Below are 20,135 nucleotides of genomic sequence, written 5' to 3' on the forward strand. Positions count from 1 at the left end.
TTTTTTGCTTGTAGTTGAACTTGATTTGCTCACACTTGCACTTGCATGTGATCTGCTCTTTTTCCCTTCCTTCTGCAATGTGCGTGTATAGTCATCAGGCTTATGGTGTAAGTCATATTGTGATGGAAGGTTCGTGAAGTATTTTGCATATGTTATTTGCTTCTCGGTGTATTCCGGGCGGGGCTCGGGTTCCTTCTTTTTCATCTGCGCATCATGATGTTCCTTTGCTATCCTGGCGTTTTCCTCGGCGGTACGATCATAAGGTCTGATAGGAAGATTAGCATGAGGTACCTTTGGGAGGGGCGACAGTTTGCGCTTTGGGGAGCTCCATCGCTTAGAAATCATCGACGGAGAGTTCTTGCTGGCACGCTTCCGCTTAGTATCCGGAGCGGGTGGCGGCGGAGACGGACGACCCAAGTCCGGCGGCGGTGATCGAGATGGACTCGTGTTGTGCTGGCCGTCGTCATGTGGATGGCTTGGAGGTGATGGAGGTGTAGGTGACCTGCGACGACTCGGAGGCGGTGTTGTCCTTGGGGCCGAGCCTGGAAGCTTGATGTAGTTCTTGTCCCATAGGATGACTCCACCCAGTACTTCTCCTAGTGTCCTCTCATCTTTGGGTCCAGCTATGTCGAGCTCCATATCATGAAACCCCGCCATGATTTCATCCACCCCGACTTTAGCAAAGCCAGCTGGAATCTCATGGCCATGCCAGCGTGCATCAGGGCCAGAAGGTAAAGCTTGTCCGACGGCCACCTTCATGGATATGTTCTTGAATTTCTGATGGAGTTCACATGATGTTGACTCCTTGATTCCATCCACGGGGTAGCCGGGACCGCCCTCTATCATTCTTCGTGCATCGTCGGGCGGGGCCTCAGATTCAGCCACACCGCTTTTCCGCTTAGATGGGGCGCCGGTAATATCAAGTGCAGGATCTTCCTGGCGCGCTACTCCTCTAAGCTCATCAATCTGCTTCTGTTGCTCGATAATCCTGGCAAGCAACTGGTTGAACTTGTCATTCTCCTCATCCTGCTGTCGCTTCTTTGCTCTCGCTCGGCTTCTGTAAGTGTCTTGGTCTCTGGCAAACCCAAGCCACCACGGGTAAGAAGGACCGAAGCATCGTGTTCGTCCTCCATGTTCGTCATTGCCGAGGACCAGTGTGAGCAAATCTTTCTCTCTATCTGCAGTGAACTGTCTTTTTCCCTCCTTAATTTCTTTCACTATATTTTTCCAATTCTCCCTGGGTATCCTAAGACCGTCACTGCAGATGAGGTCCCCTGTTTCTTCGTCGTACGAACCACCATGCGCAAGGAACCAATTTCTTGCTCTCAATTCCTACTCATCACGGAGTGGTTCAGGTATGATGCCTTTAGCTAGCAGATCTTGCTCTTTCTTATCCCACTTTGGGATGGCAGTCTCATAGCCCCCTGGCCCAGCTTGTGGTGATATTTCTTCTTGTCGGCATTTTTCTTGTTCTTTTCTGATAATGCCTGGGCATCTTCTGACTCCTTGTACTCTTGAAATGCCTTCCAGTGATTCGCCTCCTTGGCTAGATACCCCTCGAATAGTGGCAATTTCTTTGTCTTCAGATAGTTTTTCCATAGCTTCTTCGTCCAGCTACGGAACAGTTCGACCATCTTCTTTAGAGTCCACTGCTTGACTTTGGCCCTCACTTTTTTTGCGGCGTCTTCATTCTCACATTCTGGCAGGTTGAAATGTGACATGAGATCATTCCAAAGATTATCTTTGTACCTTTCGGTGACATAGTCACTATCGGCTGCCCCTTTGCGCTTGTTCCACTCCTGAACGCCGATCGGGACGTGATCCCTAACGAGAACTCCGCATTGCTTCTTGAATGTGTCAGCGGCATTCTTAGGAAGCTTGGGTTCGCCCGTAGGCAATATCACCTCAAAGGTGTAATGCGTCCGTGCATCCAACTTTCTAGTCGGGCCTCGTTTCGTAGCTTTGCTCGATGTGGAGGCCTAAGAGGGAGAAACATTTGTCAAATGAATGTATGTGTATACAATATAGAGCTATCTCCAATATTTTTCACATATTACAAGTGATTGTCGAACTTCATATGTATACCTCACCGGACTTTATTATTTCTCCACCGGCTTCTCCACCGGCTTCTCCATCAGTGGAGCTATCACCTTCTCCGTCATTGGACCTATCTCCTGCCCCATCGGCTTCATCTTCGTGTCGGTCGACCTCCATTCCACATCCGGAGGGGTTTAGATATGACGACGGAGATTCAGCTGGTTCAAGGTCGGGGCCGTCTTTGATTATATCTTCGAGAAGTTCTTCCTCTTCGAGGTTCCTGATATGTGGATCCATAGTTCTGCAAAAAACGGACATTTGATTAACTAATAAACTAACAAACTATATAAGAGGGGTTGGAAACTTCGAAGTGTCGTTTTATATAGGAGGACCTTTAGTCCCGGGTCTTGGCTAGAACCTAAACTCTAAAATATGTCTAACAGATTCTCCTAACCTTTAAGGATTTAACAAAATGGCGACATTCTAGATGTGTAGAAAATGATCCTATTTTTCCTGATCTCATCTACCCTTCTATATGTCACATTGTCTAGTGTCAAAGGACTTTGTTGAACTTTGTACCAAAAAAGAATTATTCTATCAGGAACTCCGTTCCAAAACAACTTTAGTCCCGGGTCGTGGCTCCACCCGGGACTCCTAGATTTCTGCATAGTATTCAAAGTAGGAGTACTTTTCCAATTTGAGCATTAAATAAGCAAAACCAAATCGTAAAATAAAGTAGTATTCAAATTAGCACGCATTCAATTATAAGCAAAACTACATCATCTCTTTTGTCCGTACATCGTCGAATATTATCACTAATACTCCTCGAATACTATCATACATATAGCATCACTGATACAGCTAGAACCGTAGCGCCCGACGGGTATCGTCGCGGGCGGTGGACACCCAAAGAGAAGGAACCATCACAGGATCATAGCTCCAGTGAGATCCCTGAAGAACCTGCCAGGGATGCTCGAACCTGCCCTCCAACGCAACCATGTAGCGACGGACGTGCTCATCCTCCTCGGTGACACGGTGATGTACGACCTCCGCGGTGTCCGGAAGCCTTGGCACCATCACTCGCCCACGCGACCGCCACCAAACAAGGATCGGGTCAACAACGGGCTCGCTCCTCACCAACCTACGCCCCCCGGAAGGTACCACCTCCCAATACTAGCCGGGCGGAGCCCAGTCCCGGACATGGCCCCTCTGATCAAGCAGGTGTCCTCCGCCGAGTCGACGACGAGGATGCGGGATAGGCATCATAAAATGAACTAAAAAAATAAACTAGTTCTATTAATTTTCTTGCTAAAAATAAACTAATTGTATATATAGTAAAATAAACTATTAACATTTAGGCATATACAATAGCAAAATTAAGCAATAATCTAAGAAACACTAATTAGGCATCTATATACGTAGAAATGTCTTCTTCTTCTTCTTCTTCTTCTTCTTCTTCTTCTTCTTCTTCTTTCTTATTTTGTTCTCGGCTTCTTCTTCAACTTCTCTTCTTCTACTTCTCTTCTTCTACTTCTCCTCTTCTTCTATTTTTCCTCTTCTTCTCCTCACCTCATCTTCTTATTCTCCTTTTTCTTCTTTTCTTCTCCTCCTCTTCTTATTTTCCTTTTTCCTAATCTTATTTTCTTATTTTTGTTCATCTTTCTTCTTCTTGTAACCCTAACCTAATTCTAAATATTACTAACCCTAATAATCTAGCACAAACCTAATAACAATAGGAATTAAATGACAAAAAAATCTTTTCTTCTTTTCTTCTCCTTTTTCTTATTTTCTTCTTTTCTTCTCCTTTTTCTTATTTTCTTCTCCTTTTTCTTATTTTCTTCTCCTCCTCACCGGCCGGCACGACGGCGGCGGTGGCGTCCCCGCCGTCCCCGCCGGCGGCTCGTCCTTCGTACGTGGGGAGGAGGAGGGGGCGGGGGGCTTACCGGAGTGGGAAGGGCGACGGCGCCGGCGAGGAGGACGGCGAGGAAGATGGCAGGGCGACGAGGAGGCCGGCGAGGAGGACGGCAGGGCGACGGCGACGGCGGGCAGCCTGGTGGCGTCGATGCGGGCAGTCCGTTGCCGCGCCGGGCAGGAATTGCGAGCGAGAGGAAGAAAAGAACGAAATGGATTTTCGTCCGCGCCGTATATATAGTATGATCTTTAGTCCCGGTTCGGGGCTCGAACCGGGACTAAAGACACCCTTTAGTCCCGGGTGGAGCCACGACCCGAGACTAAAGACCCTTTTTCGGCAGACCAAAAGGCGGGAAGCAGGGGCCTTTAGTCCCGGGTCGGGGCTCGAGCCGGGACTAAAGACACCCTTCAATCCCGGGTGGAGCCACGACCTGGGACTAAAGGCCCGTGCTCGGTAGGCGGCACGCGAGGGGCTTTAGTCCCGGGTCGTGGCTCCACTCGAGACTAAAGCCCCTCCGGTGGCTGCACGATAAGTTTAGTCCCACCTCGCCCAGCGAGGGGCACTGACACTAGTTTATAAGCCCCGTCGCAGCATCTCTATCGAGCTCCTCTCTAAACCAGGCTTACAGGCCTAAACAAACTGTAAATTTAAAAATTGAAACTATATTTGAAATTATGGAGAAAATTAAACCTGAATTCAAAGTGAGGTCACTTTGAATTTAGGTTTAATTTCTCTATAAATTCTCATATAGTTTCAATTTTTTCTGTTTTAAAAATTATTTATTTTGTTATTTTCAATTAAAAACTATGTTTATTAAAATTCTTTTTGCATATTTGAGAATTTGACAAAACTATGATAATGAAAAGTGTTTGAAATTGAATAAATAATTCAAAACTATTTTCTATTTTCAATATTAATTATTTTGACTATCCAAACTATTAACTATTTTGTTATTTTCAATTTAAAACTATATTTATTAAAATTCTTTTTGCATATTTGAGAATTTGACAAAACTATGATAATGAAAAAGTGCTTGAAATTGAATAAATAATTCAAAAATATTTTCTATTTTCAAAATTAATTATTTTAACTATGCAAAATGTTAACTATTTTGTTATTTTCAATTAAAAACTATGTTTATTAAAATTCTTTTTACATATTTGAGAATTTGACAAAACTATGATAATGAAAAGTGTTTGAAATTGAATAAATAATTCAAAACTATTTTCTATTTTCAAAATTAATTATTTTGACTATCCAAACTATTAACTATTTTGTTATTTTCAATTAAAAACTATGTTTATTAAAATTCTTTTTACATATTTGAGAATTTGACAAAACTATGATAATGAAAAGTGTTTGAAATTGAATAAATAATTCAAAACTATTTTCTATTTTCAAAATTAATTATTTTGACTATCCAAACTATTAACTATTTTGTTATTTTCAATTAAAAACTATGTTTATTAAAATTCTTTTTGCATTTTGAGAATTTGACAAAACTATGATAATGAAAAGTGTTTGAAATTGAATAAATAATTCAAAACTATTTTTCTATTTTCAAAATTAATTATTTTGACTATCCAAAATATTAAATATTTTGTTATTTTGAATTAAAAACTATGTTTATTAAAATTCATTTTGCATATTCGAGAATTTGACAAAACTATGATAATGAAAAGTGTTTGAAAATGAATAAATAATTTAAAACTATTTTCTATTTTGAAAATTAATTATTTTGACTATCCAAACTATTATTGAAGTATGGATAATCATGACCCTTATTTGAAATTTCGTGGTATCATGACCCTTATTTTTTTTGAGCTAGTTCACCCTGAAATTGAAAAGCACTACAAATGAACTCTGAAAATGTTGAAAGTTGGCATGCTATCATCATTTCACCCACATAGCATGTGTTAAAAAGTTGAGAGGGCTACGACAAAAACTGGATGCACTTCGTGTACAAAACGGACAATCTCTCTCGAAGTATCAGGGTTCCGAACGAGAACTCATCTCTTACAAAGGGATTTCATTTTTTTGAACTTATTTGAACTCCATAATTTTTGTGTGTTCAAAATGCACCATTCAAAGGCACATCACAAAATTTCAACAATTTCTGACTTCATTTGGTATTCTTCGTGCATTTACTTATTTTTTGAGATAGTTGACCCTGAAATTGAAAAGCACTACAAATGAACTCTCAAAATGTTGAAAGTTGGCATGCTATCATCATTTCACCCACATAGCATGTGTTAAAAAGTTGAGAGGGCTACGACAAAAACTGGATGCACTTCGTGTACAAAACGGACAATCTCTCTCGAAGTATGAGGGTTTCGAACGAGAACTCATCTCTCACAAAGGGATTTCATTTTTTTTGAACTCCATACTTTTTGTGTGTTCAAAATGCACCATTCAAAGGCACGTCACAAAATTTTAACAATTTCTGACTTAATTTGGTATATTTCGTGCATTTACTTATTTTTTTTGAGCTAGTTGACCCTGAAATTGAAAAGCACTACAAATGAACTCTGAAAATGTTGAAAGTTGGCATGCTATCATCATTTCACCCACATATCATGTTTTAAAAAGTTGAGAGGGCTACGACAAAAACTGGATGCACTTCGTGTACAAAACGGACAATCTCTCTCGAAGTATCAGGGTTTCGAACGAGAACTCATTTCTTACAAAGGGATTTCATTTTTTTGAAGTTATTTGAACTCCATAATTTTTGTGTGTTCAAAGCACCATTCAAAGGCACATCACAAAATTTCAACAATTTCTGACTTCATTTGGTATTCTTCGTGCATTTACTTATTTTTTTTGAGCTAGTTGACCCTGAAATTGGAAAGCACTACAAATGAACTCTGAAAATGTTGAAAGTTGGCATGCTATCATAATTTAACCCACATAGCATGTGTTAAAAAGTTGAGAGGGCTACGACAAAAACTGGATGCACTTTGTGTACAAAACGGACAATCTCTCTCGAAGTATCAGGGTTTCGAACGAGAACTCATCTCTTACAAAGGGATTTCATTTTTTAACTTATTTGAACTCCATACTTTTGTGTGTGTTCTAAATGAACCATTCAAAGGCACATCAAAAAATTTCAACAATTTCTGACTTCATTTGGTATTCTTCGTGCATTTACTTATTTGTTTTTGAGCTAGTTGACCCTGAAATTGAAAAGCACTACAAATGAACTCTGAAAATGTTGAAAGTTGGCATGCTATCATCATTTAACCCACATAGCATGTGTTAAAAAGTTGAGAGGGCTACGACAAAAACTGGATGCACTTCGTGTACAAAACAGACAACCTCTCTCGAAGTATCAGGGTTTCGAACGAGAACTCATCTCTTACAAAGGGATTTCATTTTTTTGAACTTATTTGAAATCCATACTTTTGTGTGTGTTCTAAATGCACCATTCAAAGGCACATCACAAAATTTCAACAATTTCTGACTTCATTTGGTATTCTTCGTGCATTTACTTATTTTTTTTGAGCTAGTTGACCCTAAAATTGAAAAGCACTACAAACGAACTCTGAAAATGTTGAAAGTTGGCATGCTATCATCATTTCACCCACATGGCATGTGTTAAAATGGTGAGAGGGCTACGACAATAACTGGATGCACTTCGTGTACAAAACGGACAATCTCTCTCGAAGTATGAGCGTTTCGAACGAGAACTCATCTCTTACAAAGGGATTTCATTTTTTTGAACTTATTTGAACTCCATACTTTTTGTGTGTTCAAAATGCACCATTCAAAGGCACATCACAAAATTTCAACAATTTCTGACTTAATTTGGTATATTTCGTGCATTTACTTATTTTTTTTGAGCTAGTTGACCCTAAAATTGAAAAGCACTACAAATGAACTTTGAAAATGTTGAAAGTTGGCATGCTATCATAATTTCACCCACATAGCATGTGTTAAAAAGTTGAGAGGGCTACCACAAAAACTGGATGCACTTCGTGTACAAAACGGACAATCTCTCTCGAAGTATCAGCGTTTCGAACGAGAACTCATCTCTTACAAACGAGATTTTATTTTTTTGAACTTATTTGAACTCCATACTTTTTGTGTGTTCAAAATGCACCATTCAAAGGCACATCACAAAATTTCAACAATTTCTGAATTAATTTGGTATATTTCGTGCATTTACTTTTTTTTGAGCTAGTTGACCCTAAAATTGAAAAGCACTACAAATGAACTCTGAAAATGTTGAAAGTTGGCATGCTATCATCATTTCACCAACATAGCATGTGTTAAAAAGTTGAGAGGGCTACGACAAAAACTGGATGCACTTCGTGTACAAAACGGACAATCTCTCTCGAAGTATCAGCGTTTCGAACGAGAACTCATCTCTTACAAAGGTTTATTAAAATTCTTTTTGCATATTTGAGAATTTGACAAAACTATGAAAATGAGAAGTGTTGTAAATTGAATAAATAATTCAAACCTAAAAGGTCTAGTACATTCCAAACATGCATTACATAAAAGGTTTAATACATAAATTATTACATTATTGTACCAATATTCCTATCTATTATTTCTGTTTTCTTCTGGGTCGTAGCCATGGAGAATCTTCATCATTCAGTAGGATGCTTGGGTCAGTTTTCACTTTGAAGGGCGGAATTTCATGAAACTTATTATAATCTACTGACATGTCTGTCTTGTCATCTACTCCCACGATGTTTCTTTTCCCTGAAAGAACTATGTGGCGTTTTGGCTCATCGGACGATATCTTCTTTTGCTGATTTATTTTTCTCGTTTTTGTAGACATGTCCTTCACATAGAAAACCTGAGCGACATCATTGGCTAGGACAAATGGTTCGTCCATGTACGCAAGATTGTTGAGATCCACTGTTGTCATGCCATACTTTTGGTTTACAACTACCCCGCCTCCTTCCAGCTTCACCCATTTGCACCGAAACAAAGGGATCTTAAAAGTTGCTCCATAGTCAAGTTCCCATATCTCCTCTATGTACTCGTAATATGTTTCCAAACAGTGCCCATTCTCGTCTGTTGCATCAAAGCGGACACCATATGTTTCCAAACAGTGCCCATTCTCGTAATATGGTGCTCTTTTTATCTTGGGCAACCGTGTAAAATGTATTCCCATTTATCTCATACCCTTGGAAAGTACATATAGTCGAAGATGGTGGCCTGGCCAAACAGTACAGCTGATCTCCAACAGTGTCGTCATTCATGAGATGTGTCTGCAACCAACTGCCGAAAGTCTTCTCTTGTTCCCCTTCAATAAAAGAGTCAGCCTTCCCCGGGTTTTTGGAGCGTAGAATATTCTTGTGTCTCACGATATACGGAGCCACCACGGTGGAATTGTGTAGAACTGTGTAGTGTGCTTGAGAGAAAGAATGCCCGTCCATACATACTTATGCTTTCCTTCCTAGTGTGCCTTTTCCTGTCAACCTACCCTCATACCAAGATTCAGGAACACCAATCGGCTTAAGGTCAGGAAGAAAGTCCACACAAAACTCAATGACCTCCTCTGTTCCATAGCCCTTGGAGATGCTTCCTTCTGGCCTAGCACGGTTACGAACATATTTCTTTAAGACTCCCATGAACCTCTCGAAGGGGAACATATTGTGTAGAAACACAGGACCGAGAATTCTAATCTCTTCGACTAGGTGAACTAGGAGGTGTGTCATTATATTGAAGAATGATGACGGGAACAACAACTGAAAGCTGACCAGACATTGGACCACATCAATCTGTAACCCTGATAGACTTTCTCGATCGATTACCTTCTGAGAAATTGCATTGAGGAATGCACATACCTTCACAATTTCCACGCGAACATTTTTCGGTAGAATTCCCTCAATGCAACCGGAAGCAATTGCGTCATAAGCACGTGGCAGTCTTGAGACTTTAGGTTTTGGAATTTTTTGTCTTTCATATTTACGATTCCCTTTATATTCGACGAGAAGCCAGTCGAGACCTTGATACTGAAAAGGACTTCAAAGAAGATTTCCTTCTCTTCCTTAATTAGTAAGAGCGTAGCTGGCACGCCCTTGAAACTGCCCTGGATGCATGCCATCTCTTCCTTTATGACGTTCCTGGTCCTCCCGTGCTTCCGGTGTATCTTTTGACTTCCCATACAAGCCCAGGAAGCCTGGAATATTCACGCAGAGATTCTTCGTCAGGTGCATCACGTCGATTGCCTCATGGACTTTCCAGTAGGGTAGCTCCCAAAATATAGATTTCTTCTTCCACATGGGTACGCGCTTATCAGGGCCGTTAGGAACAGGTTGGCTGCCAGGATCCTTTCCAAATATTACTTTTAAATCTTTGACCATATCAAATACTTCAGCACCAGTACGGATGACACGCTTCCCCCGGGGTTCTGCCTTGCCATTGAAATGCTTGCCTTTTTTCTTTGGGATGCTTGGGCGGAAGAAAACGACGATTGTACGGGTACACATTATTCCTACATTTGTCCAGATATATACTTTCTGTCTGATCCAAACAGTGTGTGCATGCATTGTATCCCTTGTTTGACTGTCCTGAAATGTTACTAAGAGCAGGCCAATGATTGATGGTTACGAAGGTCAAATTCCTCTTGTTTGTGCTCGTCCCACACACGTACACCTGGTTCGGCCCACACCTGTAAAAGTTCATCAACTAATGGCCTTAGGTACACATCAATATTGTTGCCGGGTTGCTTTGGACCTTGGATAAGCACTGGCATCATAATGAACTTCCGCTTCATGCACAACCAAGGAGGAAGGTTGTAGATACATAGAGTAACGGGCTAGGTGTTGTGACTGCAACTCTGCTTCCCAAAAGGATTCATGCCATCTGTACTCAGACCTAACCATAAGTTCCTTGCGTCAGCTGCAAATCTCGGGAACTCTCTCTCGATTTTTCTCCACTGCCGACCATCAGCGGTGTGCCTCAACTTATCGTCTTTCATACATCTTCCATGTGCCATCGCAACAACTTCGCATGATCTTTATTTCTGAACAGACGTTTCAACCGTAGTATTATAGTAGCATACCACATCACCTTGGCAGGAACCCTCTTCCTGGGTGGCTCGCCCTCAATATCACCAGGGTCATCTTTTCTGATCTTATACCGCAATGCAGTGCATACCGGGCATTTATCCATATTCTCGTACTTCTCACCGCGGTAGAGGATGCAGTCATTAGGGCATGCATGTATCTTCTGCACGTCTAATCCTAGAGGGCAGACAAGCTTCTTTGCTTCGTACGTGCTGGCGGGCAATTCGTTCTTTCTTGGAAGCATCTTCTTCATCAGTACCAGCAACTTTTCGAATGACGAGTTAGTCACACCGGTCTCTGCCTTCCACTTCAGCAATTCCAGTGTGCTACCCGGCTTCTTCTGGCCATCTTCACAAGTTGGGTACAACAATTTGTTGTGGTCCTGTAACATCTGCTCGAACTGGAACCTCTCCTTTTCTGTGTCGCAACCTCGCCGTGCATCAGAAATGACCCGACCAAGATCATCAGCGGGCTCATCTGGTTCCCGTTCTTCATCCTGATCTTCTTCTTCATTGTCTTCCATTGAGGTATCAGCATACTCAGGGAACATAGATCGGTAGTTGTCATCATCGTTCTCTTCTTCTTCATCGTCGTCTTCCATCATAACCCCTCTTTCTCCGTGCTTGGTCCAAACATTATAGCCCGACATAAAACCGGACCGAAGCAGGTGGCTCTGAATGACTCTTGAGGAAGTGTAATCCTTCTCATTCCGACATTCAACACATGGACAAAACATATAGCCACCACCATGCTTGTTCGCATCGGCTGCATCTCGAAAAGAATGCACGCCTTCTCTGTAAGCGGCTGTGCGTCGATCACCGTACATCCATGGATGGCTCATCTGCGTTATACGACAGTATATCAAATACAATCACGATCCTAAAAATTAGTACCGCACGGTCTAAACGAGGAAATATAGTTGCTAACCTTTTAGAATAAGTAGAAATAAAGAGGAAGAGGTTTAAGCGTGGCTTGGGCATCTCATATCGTAGTTGTGTTCGGTGAACTGAAGTGGCATCGCTCTAACACACATTTCAACAAACACCTCTAGTGCATCCAAGAAAAATGGAGAGCTAGCACACACCCACACTCTTCCATCCAAGAAAAATGCAAGGAAGAGGGGAGAGGGGGGCTGTGGCCAATATATATAGGCACAGGACTTTAGTCCCGGTTTGAGACACAAACCGGGACTAAAGGTGGCGCACATGCGGGCTGCACACCGCGTAGCCCTTTAGTCCCGGTTTCAGACACAAACCGGGACTAAAGGCTCCTTACGGGCCGGGACCAAAGCCTCGTGGGCGGCATTGCGATTTGGGGCGACGTGGCCGGGCCTTTAGTCCCGGCCCAGAGGGAGGCCGGGACTAAAGGGTCCAGGCCAAAGGCCCGTTTTCCACTAGTGTGGTTGCATTGGAGGGCAGGTTCTCCAATACCTGGCAGGTTCTTCAGGGATATCACTGGAGCTATGGTCATGTGATGGTTCCTTCTCTTTGGGTGTCCACCACCCGCGACGATACCCGTCGGGCGCTACGGTTCTAGCTGTATTAATGATGCTTTATGTATGATAGTATTCGAGGAGTATTAATTAGTGATAATATTCGACGATGTATGGACACAAGAGATCGATGATGTAGTCTTTCTTATAATTGAATGCATGCTAATTTGAATACTACTTTATTTTACGATTTTCTTTTGCTTATTGAATGTTCAAATTGGAAAAGTACTCCTACTTTGAATGCTAAAATTAGAGAGCACTATGCAGAAATCTAGGACCCCCCTCCATCATCCGCGCTGTCGTCCCCGACACCGACCCCCCTCCGACCTCGAGTCAGGGTCTATATTGTTTTATGCTATTTTACCTTAAATAGGGTATTTAATTAGGTCCTCCCTAATACTAATGATCATGTTGCTGTAAATGTTGTATGACAATGTTGTAAAGGGTAGTAATTGGTCTCTTCTGCTGCTTTTCAGACATGGAGTTCTTCACGGTTATACTTGAGAAATCCTCCAGGCTGGTGCTGCCGCACAATTTTGTGAAGATGCTGGACAGCCATCGGCCACAGAACATGAAGCTGAGGCAGGCCGGCAACGGGCTTCGCAAGCTGTGGGACGTGGAGGTGGTGTTCGACGCCGATGGCCGCATGTACCTAGATTATGGCTGGAAGCAGTTCGTCCGTGCCTACGACCTGGGGATCGGGTACTTCCTTGTCTTCAGGTACGACGGCAACGCCACGTTCGCCATGAAGGTGTTCGACACGACTATGTGTCGGAGGCGCTACCAGGACGACGACGATGCCGGTACGCTCTGTCACTTCTTCCTCTCCATTAGGCTATCTCTCACACCCATTTTAAAATTTTTTTTTGCATTTGGCAAGGCAATGGGAGCAGGAGCAGCGAGTACTGCGATAGCTGCTATGTCTACGGCAGCAGCGACTCTGGCAGCAAAAGTAGCAGCGACTCTGGCGACAGCAAAAGTAGCAGCGACGACGGCCTCGCGATGGATGTCCCACAGCTGGGCGACAGGGCCATGCCAATTGTGGTAGAGGAGTACATCCCACAGCCTGGCCTGGGGCTTCGCCACTCTAAGCGCATCAAGATGATGAAGGAGAAGGTGAAGAAGAAGGAGTGAATATCTTAAGAACCTGATGGCTTTAATCTTTATAGTATAAACCTTTTAAGTACGATAGTGTTGAACTGCTACTGCACTTCTAAGTATGATGGTGGTGTGCCCGATGAAATTTTGTGCATGCTCATGGATGCTCCTTGTTATTATGATGTATGATGATGCATGATTAGTAGGACTTGTTATTATATATGATGATGTATGATGCAAGCATGAATAATTATTATATATCAGCGGGTGAAATGAACATAGCAGTAGCGTTGGTAAACCAAGCACGAAGATAAGAGATGACACTTCTCTCTATTAGGTAGCTAATAACAACCTAAATTAACCCCCAAAACCCCTAAACCAGCCACTTAAAAAAAACTCAGGTGCGGCCAGTTTCTGACGCGTTGATGCCTTTTGGTCCCGGTTTATGTCACCAACCGGGACCAAAGCCCCCCTGCCTAGGCTGCCCGTAGCGGCCACGTGGATGCCCATCTGTTCCGGTTCGTGTAAGAAACGGGATGTCACATCCCTAACCCTTAATCAAGATAGCATTGTGCTCATGTCTTCTTTGCATTTGCATCTAAGAAGTTTCAACAAAAACAACAAAGTGGCAAAGGAAAAACTCAAAACCCTAGCCACCATTTCAATTAAAGGAAATCTCAAACTAGTTCAAAATCAATGAACCCAAAATGGCCTCAAGAAATGTTCAAACTTTCTGATAAATCATGAAAGTAAATGAGCATTGGAGAAAACTATTTTCTTGACACTTTAAGCTTTTTGAATAAATGAAAAAGGCTACTGGTTTCAAGTTTTAAATTTGAAATCAGAAACTATAAATTTCCAAAAATGTTGAAAACCTTGGAAATGGTTGGGGATATTATAACAAATATTTCAGGAGGTCTAAAATAGTTTTTACTTATTGTTTTGGAGCTGAATTAATTAGCAAAACAATAATTAGCAAAATAGAAAAAAAAACAGAAAAAAATGGAAAAACCTTACCTGTCGCCTAAGCCTGGCCCGGCCCATCCCTGGCTCGTCCCCTCCCTCGCGCCAGTAGGCAGAAGGAGGTGGCCGCCGCCCCCTCTGGCGCGGCCACGCACCTGCGTGCCTGCCTGGCCGCCGCCTCGCGCTGGCGACGACGGGGATAAGCTCCCCACGGCCTCCCCTATCCATTCCCCGCCTCGGTTCTCTTCCTCCTCCCGGATCTCCTCCTCCTCCTTGCTGCCGCCATTAGAGCCGAGCTCGAGCTCGAGCTGCCCATGCCCCTGGCCATAGGATTCCCTCCCAAAGCACGCCATTAGCTCCGCCTCGTCGCCCTGGTCATCTCTGCAGAAGCCGAAGCTTCCTCGAGCCCTGCAACGCCCGCAACGCCGTCGTCTTCCACCTCCGGCCGCCGGACCTCTCCCGTCGATTCGTCGCCCCCAGGCCTTCCCCGAGCCGTCTAAGCTCTGCTCTGCACTCCCCGTGAGCATGCGGTCGTTTCCCCTAAGTTTTCCCCGTCGATCCCCTCCTCTAGCTCTAGTTTCACGGGAGCCCGACGAGGACCGCCGCTGCCGCTCGTCGCCGGTAGCCCTCCGATGATCAGCTCGTCCTTCCGAGGGCACCAGCAGCTCCAGGTCGACGCGTAGATGCTGCAGCAGCTAAGAACCGAGCGTAGATCCCTCTGATTCAAAGACCCCGATGATGCCCGAGCCTTGGCCGCCGCCAAGCTCGTCGCCGGTGTCATCTCCGGCCAAATCAGCCCCGGCTAAGTGTAGAAATGAAGCAGCGAGAGACGTGTCATTCCTCTGGTGCTCTCCGCGCAGCATTTGGCCCCCTGTGCGCCGTTTCCGAGCCCCTCCGCCGTGCTGGTGGTCGCCGGAGGCTCCCCGCCGGCGAGGACGACCTCGCCGCCGGTGGATGTCGACGTGGCAAAGCTAATCCAGCAGATTAGGAGCTTAATCTCTCGCTGACAAGTGGGCCCAAGGCCAAGTCAAACCTCAGTTAGGGCTGGTCAGCGCGGGATTAGTCCCAGAGAGGCTGACCAGTGGGCCCCCCCTGTCAGGTTTGACCTGAACAGGTCGGCTGACCTGCTGACGTCAGTCTGATGCAATAAATAGAATTTCCAGTATAAAACTAATTCAGGAAATTGCTGAAAATTGTAAAAATCATAGAAATTAATCTGTAAATCCAATGAAAATAATTTATATATGAAAAAGTATCAGAAAAATTCAAGGATTCTGATTATGCTATTTTCAACTATGTTTAAAAAAGTTACAGAACCCTAAATGGTGGAATAAGGAATAATTCAATTCCTAAAATTACTTTTTAAATGGAATTTGCAAAAATATTCAAATTTCATTATATATACAATGATCACCACTGTCCTAATTACAAATCAGTACCATAACATGACATTTCATGCATGTTAACATCAAGTTGATCTGAGCATCAGGTCGAATCAATTAAACCGGTATCCGAGAATACCCCGTTTGAATTGCTATTGGAATGTGATTCAAATCAACTCTAAACCTAATACATGTTGAAAATAATAACTTATCACCTTGCATTCTCATGCCATGCTCATGCATCATTTTGAGTGCATATGATTGTTATTGAATGTTGCCATTCATTTCGGTAGGCTCCGCACCCCCGGATTCCACCGAATATCCGTCTGACGGATATCGTTCCTCCTCTGAGCAACAAGGCAAGCAACCCTTTTGATCATTCCGATAACTCCCATGTTCTTGCTCCTGCACCTAATTATTGCATTTAAGATCAAATGCTTCAACTGCTTTTGCCACGATAGTTGAACCCACTTCCTTTGCATGACTTAACCTTGTCACAGTAAATAGCCAAACCTTGCAACCTAGCATACCCGGTAGTTGCTTGAGCTATGATGTGCCCTATCCTGCTATGCATGCTATGCTTAGAGTTGTGTATGGTCTGTCATCTGGGAGATGAACAGAAATGTGGAATGTGTTCGGCAAGCAAAGGTGGTGTGTTGAACTTGATTTGGTAAAGGTACCGGTGAAAGGCTGTGTAGGAGTACATGGCGGGTTGTTTCATTGGAACCGTCCTTAGGAACTGAGTTCCGTGTATGTATTCCAAGACTAGATACTACCACATGATGGGCCCTGAAATATGACCCCGCTCGGCCTATTAATCGCGTAGTACCCGGTCCAGGAGTTGCAAGTAGTTTCTGGTGTTTATAGTAATGCTGGAGGCCGTGCATGGTGCTGACCTGAGAGGTGGACCGTCATGCGGTAGGCACTGGCACGGTGTACCAAGTGGCACCCGGATGGTGGGCTTGGGAACCCTCGCACATCGTTTGAGGCCGTGGCGGAAACCTCGGCCGGACTTCCGTACGGGTTACTCTCAGATAGGCGATAAACCTGGACTAGGTACTAGTGTGGTTAACGGTCGTGGCCGACTCCCTCGCTGGGCTTCCGCTTGAAGGTTGCCGAGGTGCATGACGTGCACATGGCGATAAGTGGCGAGAGCGTGTGTGACGAAGTACACCCCTGCAGGGTTATGATCTATTCGAATAGCCGCGTCCGCGGATATGGACTACTTGGAGACATATGTTGTTCATAGATAACTTCAATGGCTACTCATAAAATTGTCAAGATAAGCGTGAGTGTCGTGGACGGCATTTCCGTATGGAGACGGAATGATTCCACGATAGTGTATTGTTGTGGTGTTAGTGGACTCGTGTGCGAGAAATCAAGTTGCAAAACTAATTTCAAAATGCAAGTTGTCTAGCCACGAGTCAAATGCTGGCTTCCCGCATGAATCCCCACAATACCTTTTGATACCTTGCATGAGTAGATAGTTCTCCTAAAGTCTTACTGAGTACCTTCGTACTCATGTTTGCTTAATAAATGTTGCAGAGGTTGCTAATGACCCTAATGGAGGGTTCTTCGTAGACATCGACGACGACGAGTAGCTGGTGTCCCAGCTACGATCTGGCCCCACGTCGGCTCTGTAGTATAGTCAGGCCATGTGCCTTCTAGTTGCACTGTCTGTTCCCAGACAGTTTATAACTCTTCCGCTGGCTTGTATTGTATGACTGCTATTATGGGTCGTGAGACCCTTAATGTGTAATATTATGTGTGTGGCTCTTCCGAGCCTCTTAAATAAAGGTTGTATGTTTATAGTTATGTTGTGATGCCATCGATGTATCTATACATATCGGTATGCCATGCGTACGTGTGTCGTACTTGATATGTATAGGGTTCGATTACCTAGTCGTGAACTTTAGTAGCACTCCTTACAAGGAAATGCCCTTTGTGATCCAACGAGCCTTGGTAGTTCGCTACTACTCCGGACACATTGGTTGACCGGCATGTGTCCTTCTTAGCTGCTGTGTCTGTCCCCTTTGGGGAAATGTCACGCGATGTAATGGAATCCTTGTAGCTTGCTATGATTCGTCTACATTCGCTGATGACCGACACCTGCTTTGTTGGGTCATGTATGCCTGTCCTTGTGCGGTACTGCCACTTTGGTTTATGATTAGACACGTCGATCCGGGTTCTTTGACATTGGATTGCTAGCGACACTATCACATACGTGAGTCAAAAGACGCAAACGGTCCCGGCTAAGGTAAGGTTGCAGCCGTGGAGTTAACCGTGCGTGAGACCACAAAGGGATGCGATGTGTTACAGGCTAGATTCCTATGGCTTAGGATCGGGGTCCCGACAGCGTTGGTATCAGAGCCTGATTGACTGTAGGATTACTAAGCCAAACTGGTCGAAGTTGAGTCTAGAATTTCTTAGTTATATATAAGGGAATTGTTTGTGGAAGGGAACGTAACACTCTTGTTCTCTTCTCAAGGTATTCTATTCTGTCATCCTCGTCCTTTTCTGCGGGAATTAAGGACTAGGTTACTCATCTTCTCCTAGGCTCGTGTCTCTGATCGGTAGATTATAGGACTACGAGTCGAGAGATATTGGGTTTCTTTTATTCCTAGGAAGCAGGAAGTAAGTTTGATGATCAGAGAGTTGAACTTGATAGTTGAGTGGTTACGCTATTCCATTTTTGGGTTGTCTCAAAATTTGTTTTTGAGCATTTACAGCCGTTATGCTGCCCAATTTTGCATTCAGAGCTCTAATGCTTTTGCATTACTCTCTATTTACAGATGCCTGGCCGTCCTTCTCGTCAGGTGGTACGTCTGACCAGGTGCATTGATGTACTGGGTCATACGGCCATGCTGGTCAGGGTGATGTCGGTGTGCGGTTACCGCTGGTACCCCGAGTACACAGTGGAGGAACAGTACCGAGACTTCAACCAGAGCCAGTACATCTGCACTGTTAGGGTATTTCCAGAGTACCCTGGAGCTGAGAAGCCAATTCATCGGTCCTATGGGTTGGGGGTCACCGTTGACATGGCAGTACAGGATGCTGCCTATTCAATGCTGACTATTATGAGAGCAAGACATGCACTGCTGCAGAATTCAGAGTTCTGCTATGTTCCGGCCTCTCAGTCTGGTGAAGAGGGATACCTCAGTGGAGTCTATTTTGATTCTTCTATGGAGGATCCACTTCTGCAGTCCACTATTGAGATGCTAGAGAACAGAGACAGGGATGCTCGTGCTCTCCGCATGGAGCTTTATGCTACCCGTGCCCGTCTGTGGACAGCTTTGACGCAGCTGGCACCGGTAGTCCAGACAGGGTATGGAGAGATGGAGATGATGAACCCTGTTAGAACCCATCTTCCGGCCCACGTTGACTGGCCAACTATAGGAGGAGTCACACCTCTTCGGGGACCCCTCTTACCACCAGTCAGGGGACCAAGGCCACATCCGTGTCCTTATGGATCCCAGGGATCTCAGGCTAGAGTGTTTCCTGATCCGCAGGTTGAGCTTCCAGGTCATGGAGGTAATCTCTATGAGATGTTCTATGCGGATGCCTGAGCTGTGAGCGGAAGGATGGTATGGTAGTAGCCGTACGTTCACAGTCCTGCGTGACTTGTGAAGTATGGTAGTAATGTGAAATGAATTCCGGAGGCCTAGATAAATAATGTATAGGAAGCTTGTAAGCCTCTGATGAGTAGTTCCACCATTTCAGTAGTTTGCTCTTCGAGTAAGTTTGTACTGAACTATGTAAGGGTGTGTATGAACCATGGTGTATATATAGCAGTTGCTTGTTACCATCCTGTTCGGATATTAATTTCCGCATTCCGTGTGTTCAGTACATTCTTAATACATAGCTAGTATTGATATGATGTTGGTCTAAGCTATGAGTTTGTTTGTCAGGATGGTGTTCACCAGGTTGAACCGTGCCCCTGCTCATGAGCAAGGTGAGGGTAGTCAAGCTTCGCAGGAAGACCTGCCTCACCCACCTTCTCTGGTAGAAGTGATGCTTGAGGCAGAAAGAAACAAAAGGGAGACCAACCGACTGCTAGAGCGTATTGAGCAGAATACGGCTCGACAGCCTAGGAATGCTGTAGTGTCCCTCAATGACTTTGTGAAGCTGAATCCTCCAAAGTTTCATCATTCCGTCGATCCCCTCGACGCTGATGACTGGCTGTGCAGCATCTCACGCAAGATTCGCTCGGCGAATGTGTCTGAGGC

Source organism: Hordeum vulgare, chromosome 5H (assembly GCF_904849725.1).
Source record: "Hordeum vulgare subsp. vulgare chromosome 5H, MorexV3_pseudomolecules_assembly, whole genome shotgun sequence".
In the NCBI taxonomy this organism is placed as follows: Eukaryota; Viridiplantae; Streptophyta; class Magnoliopsida; order Poales; family Poaceae; genus Hordeum; species Hordeum vulgare.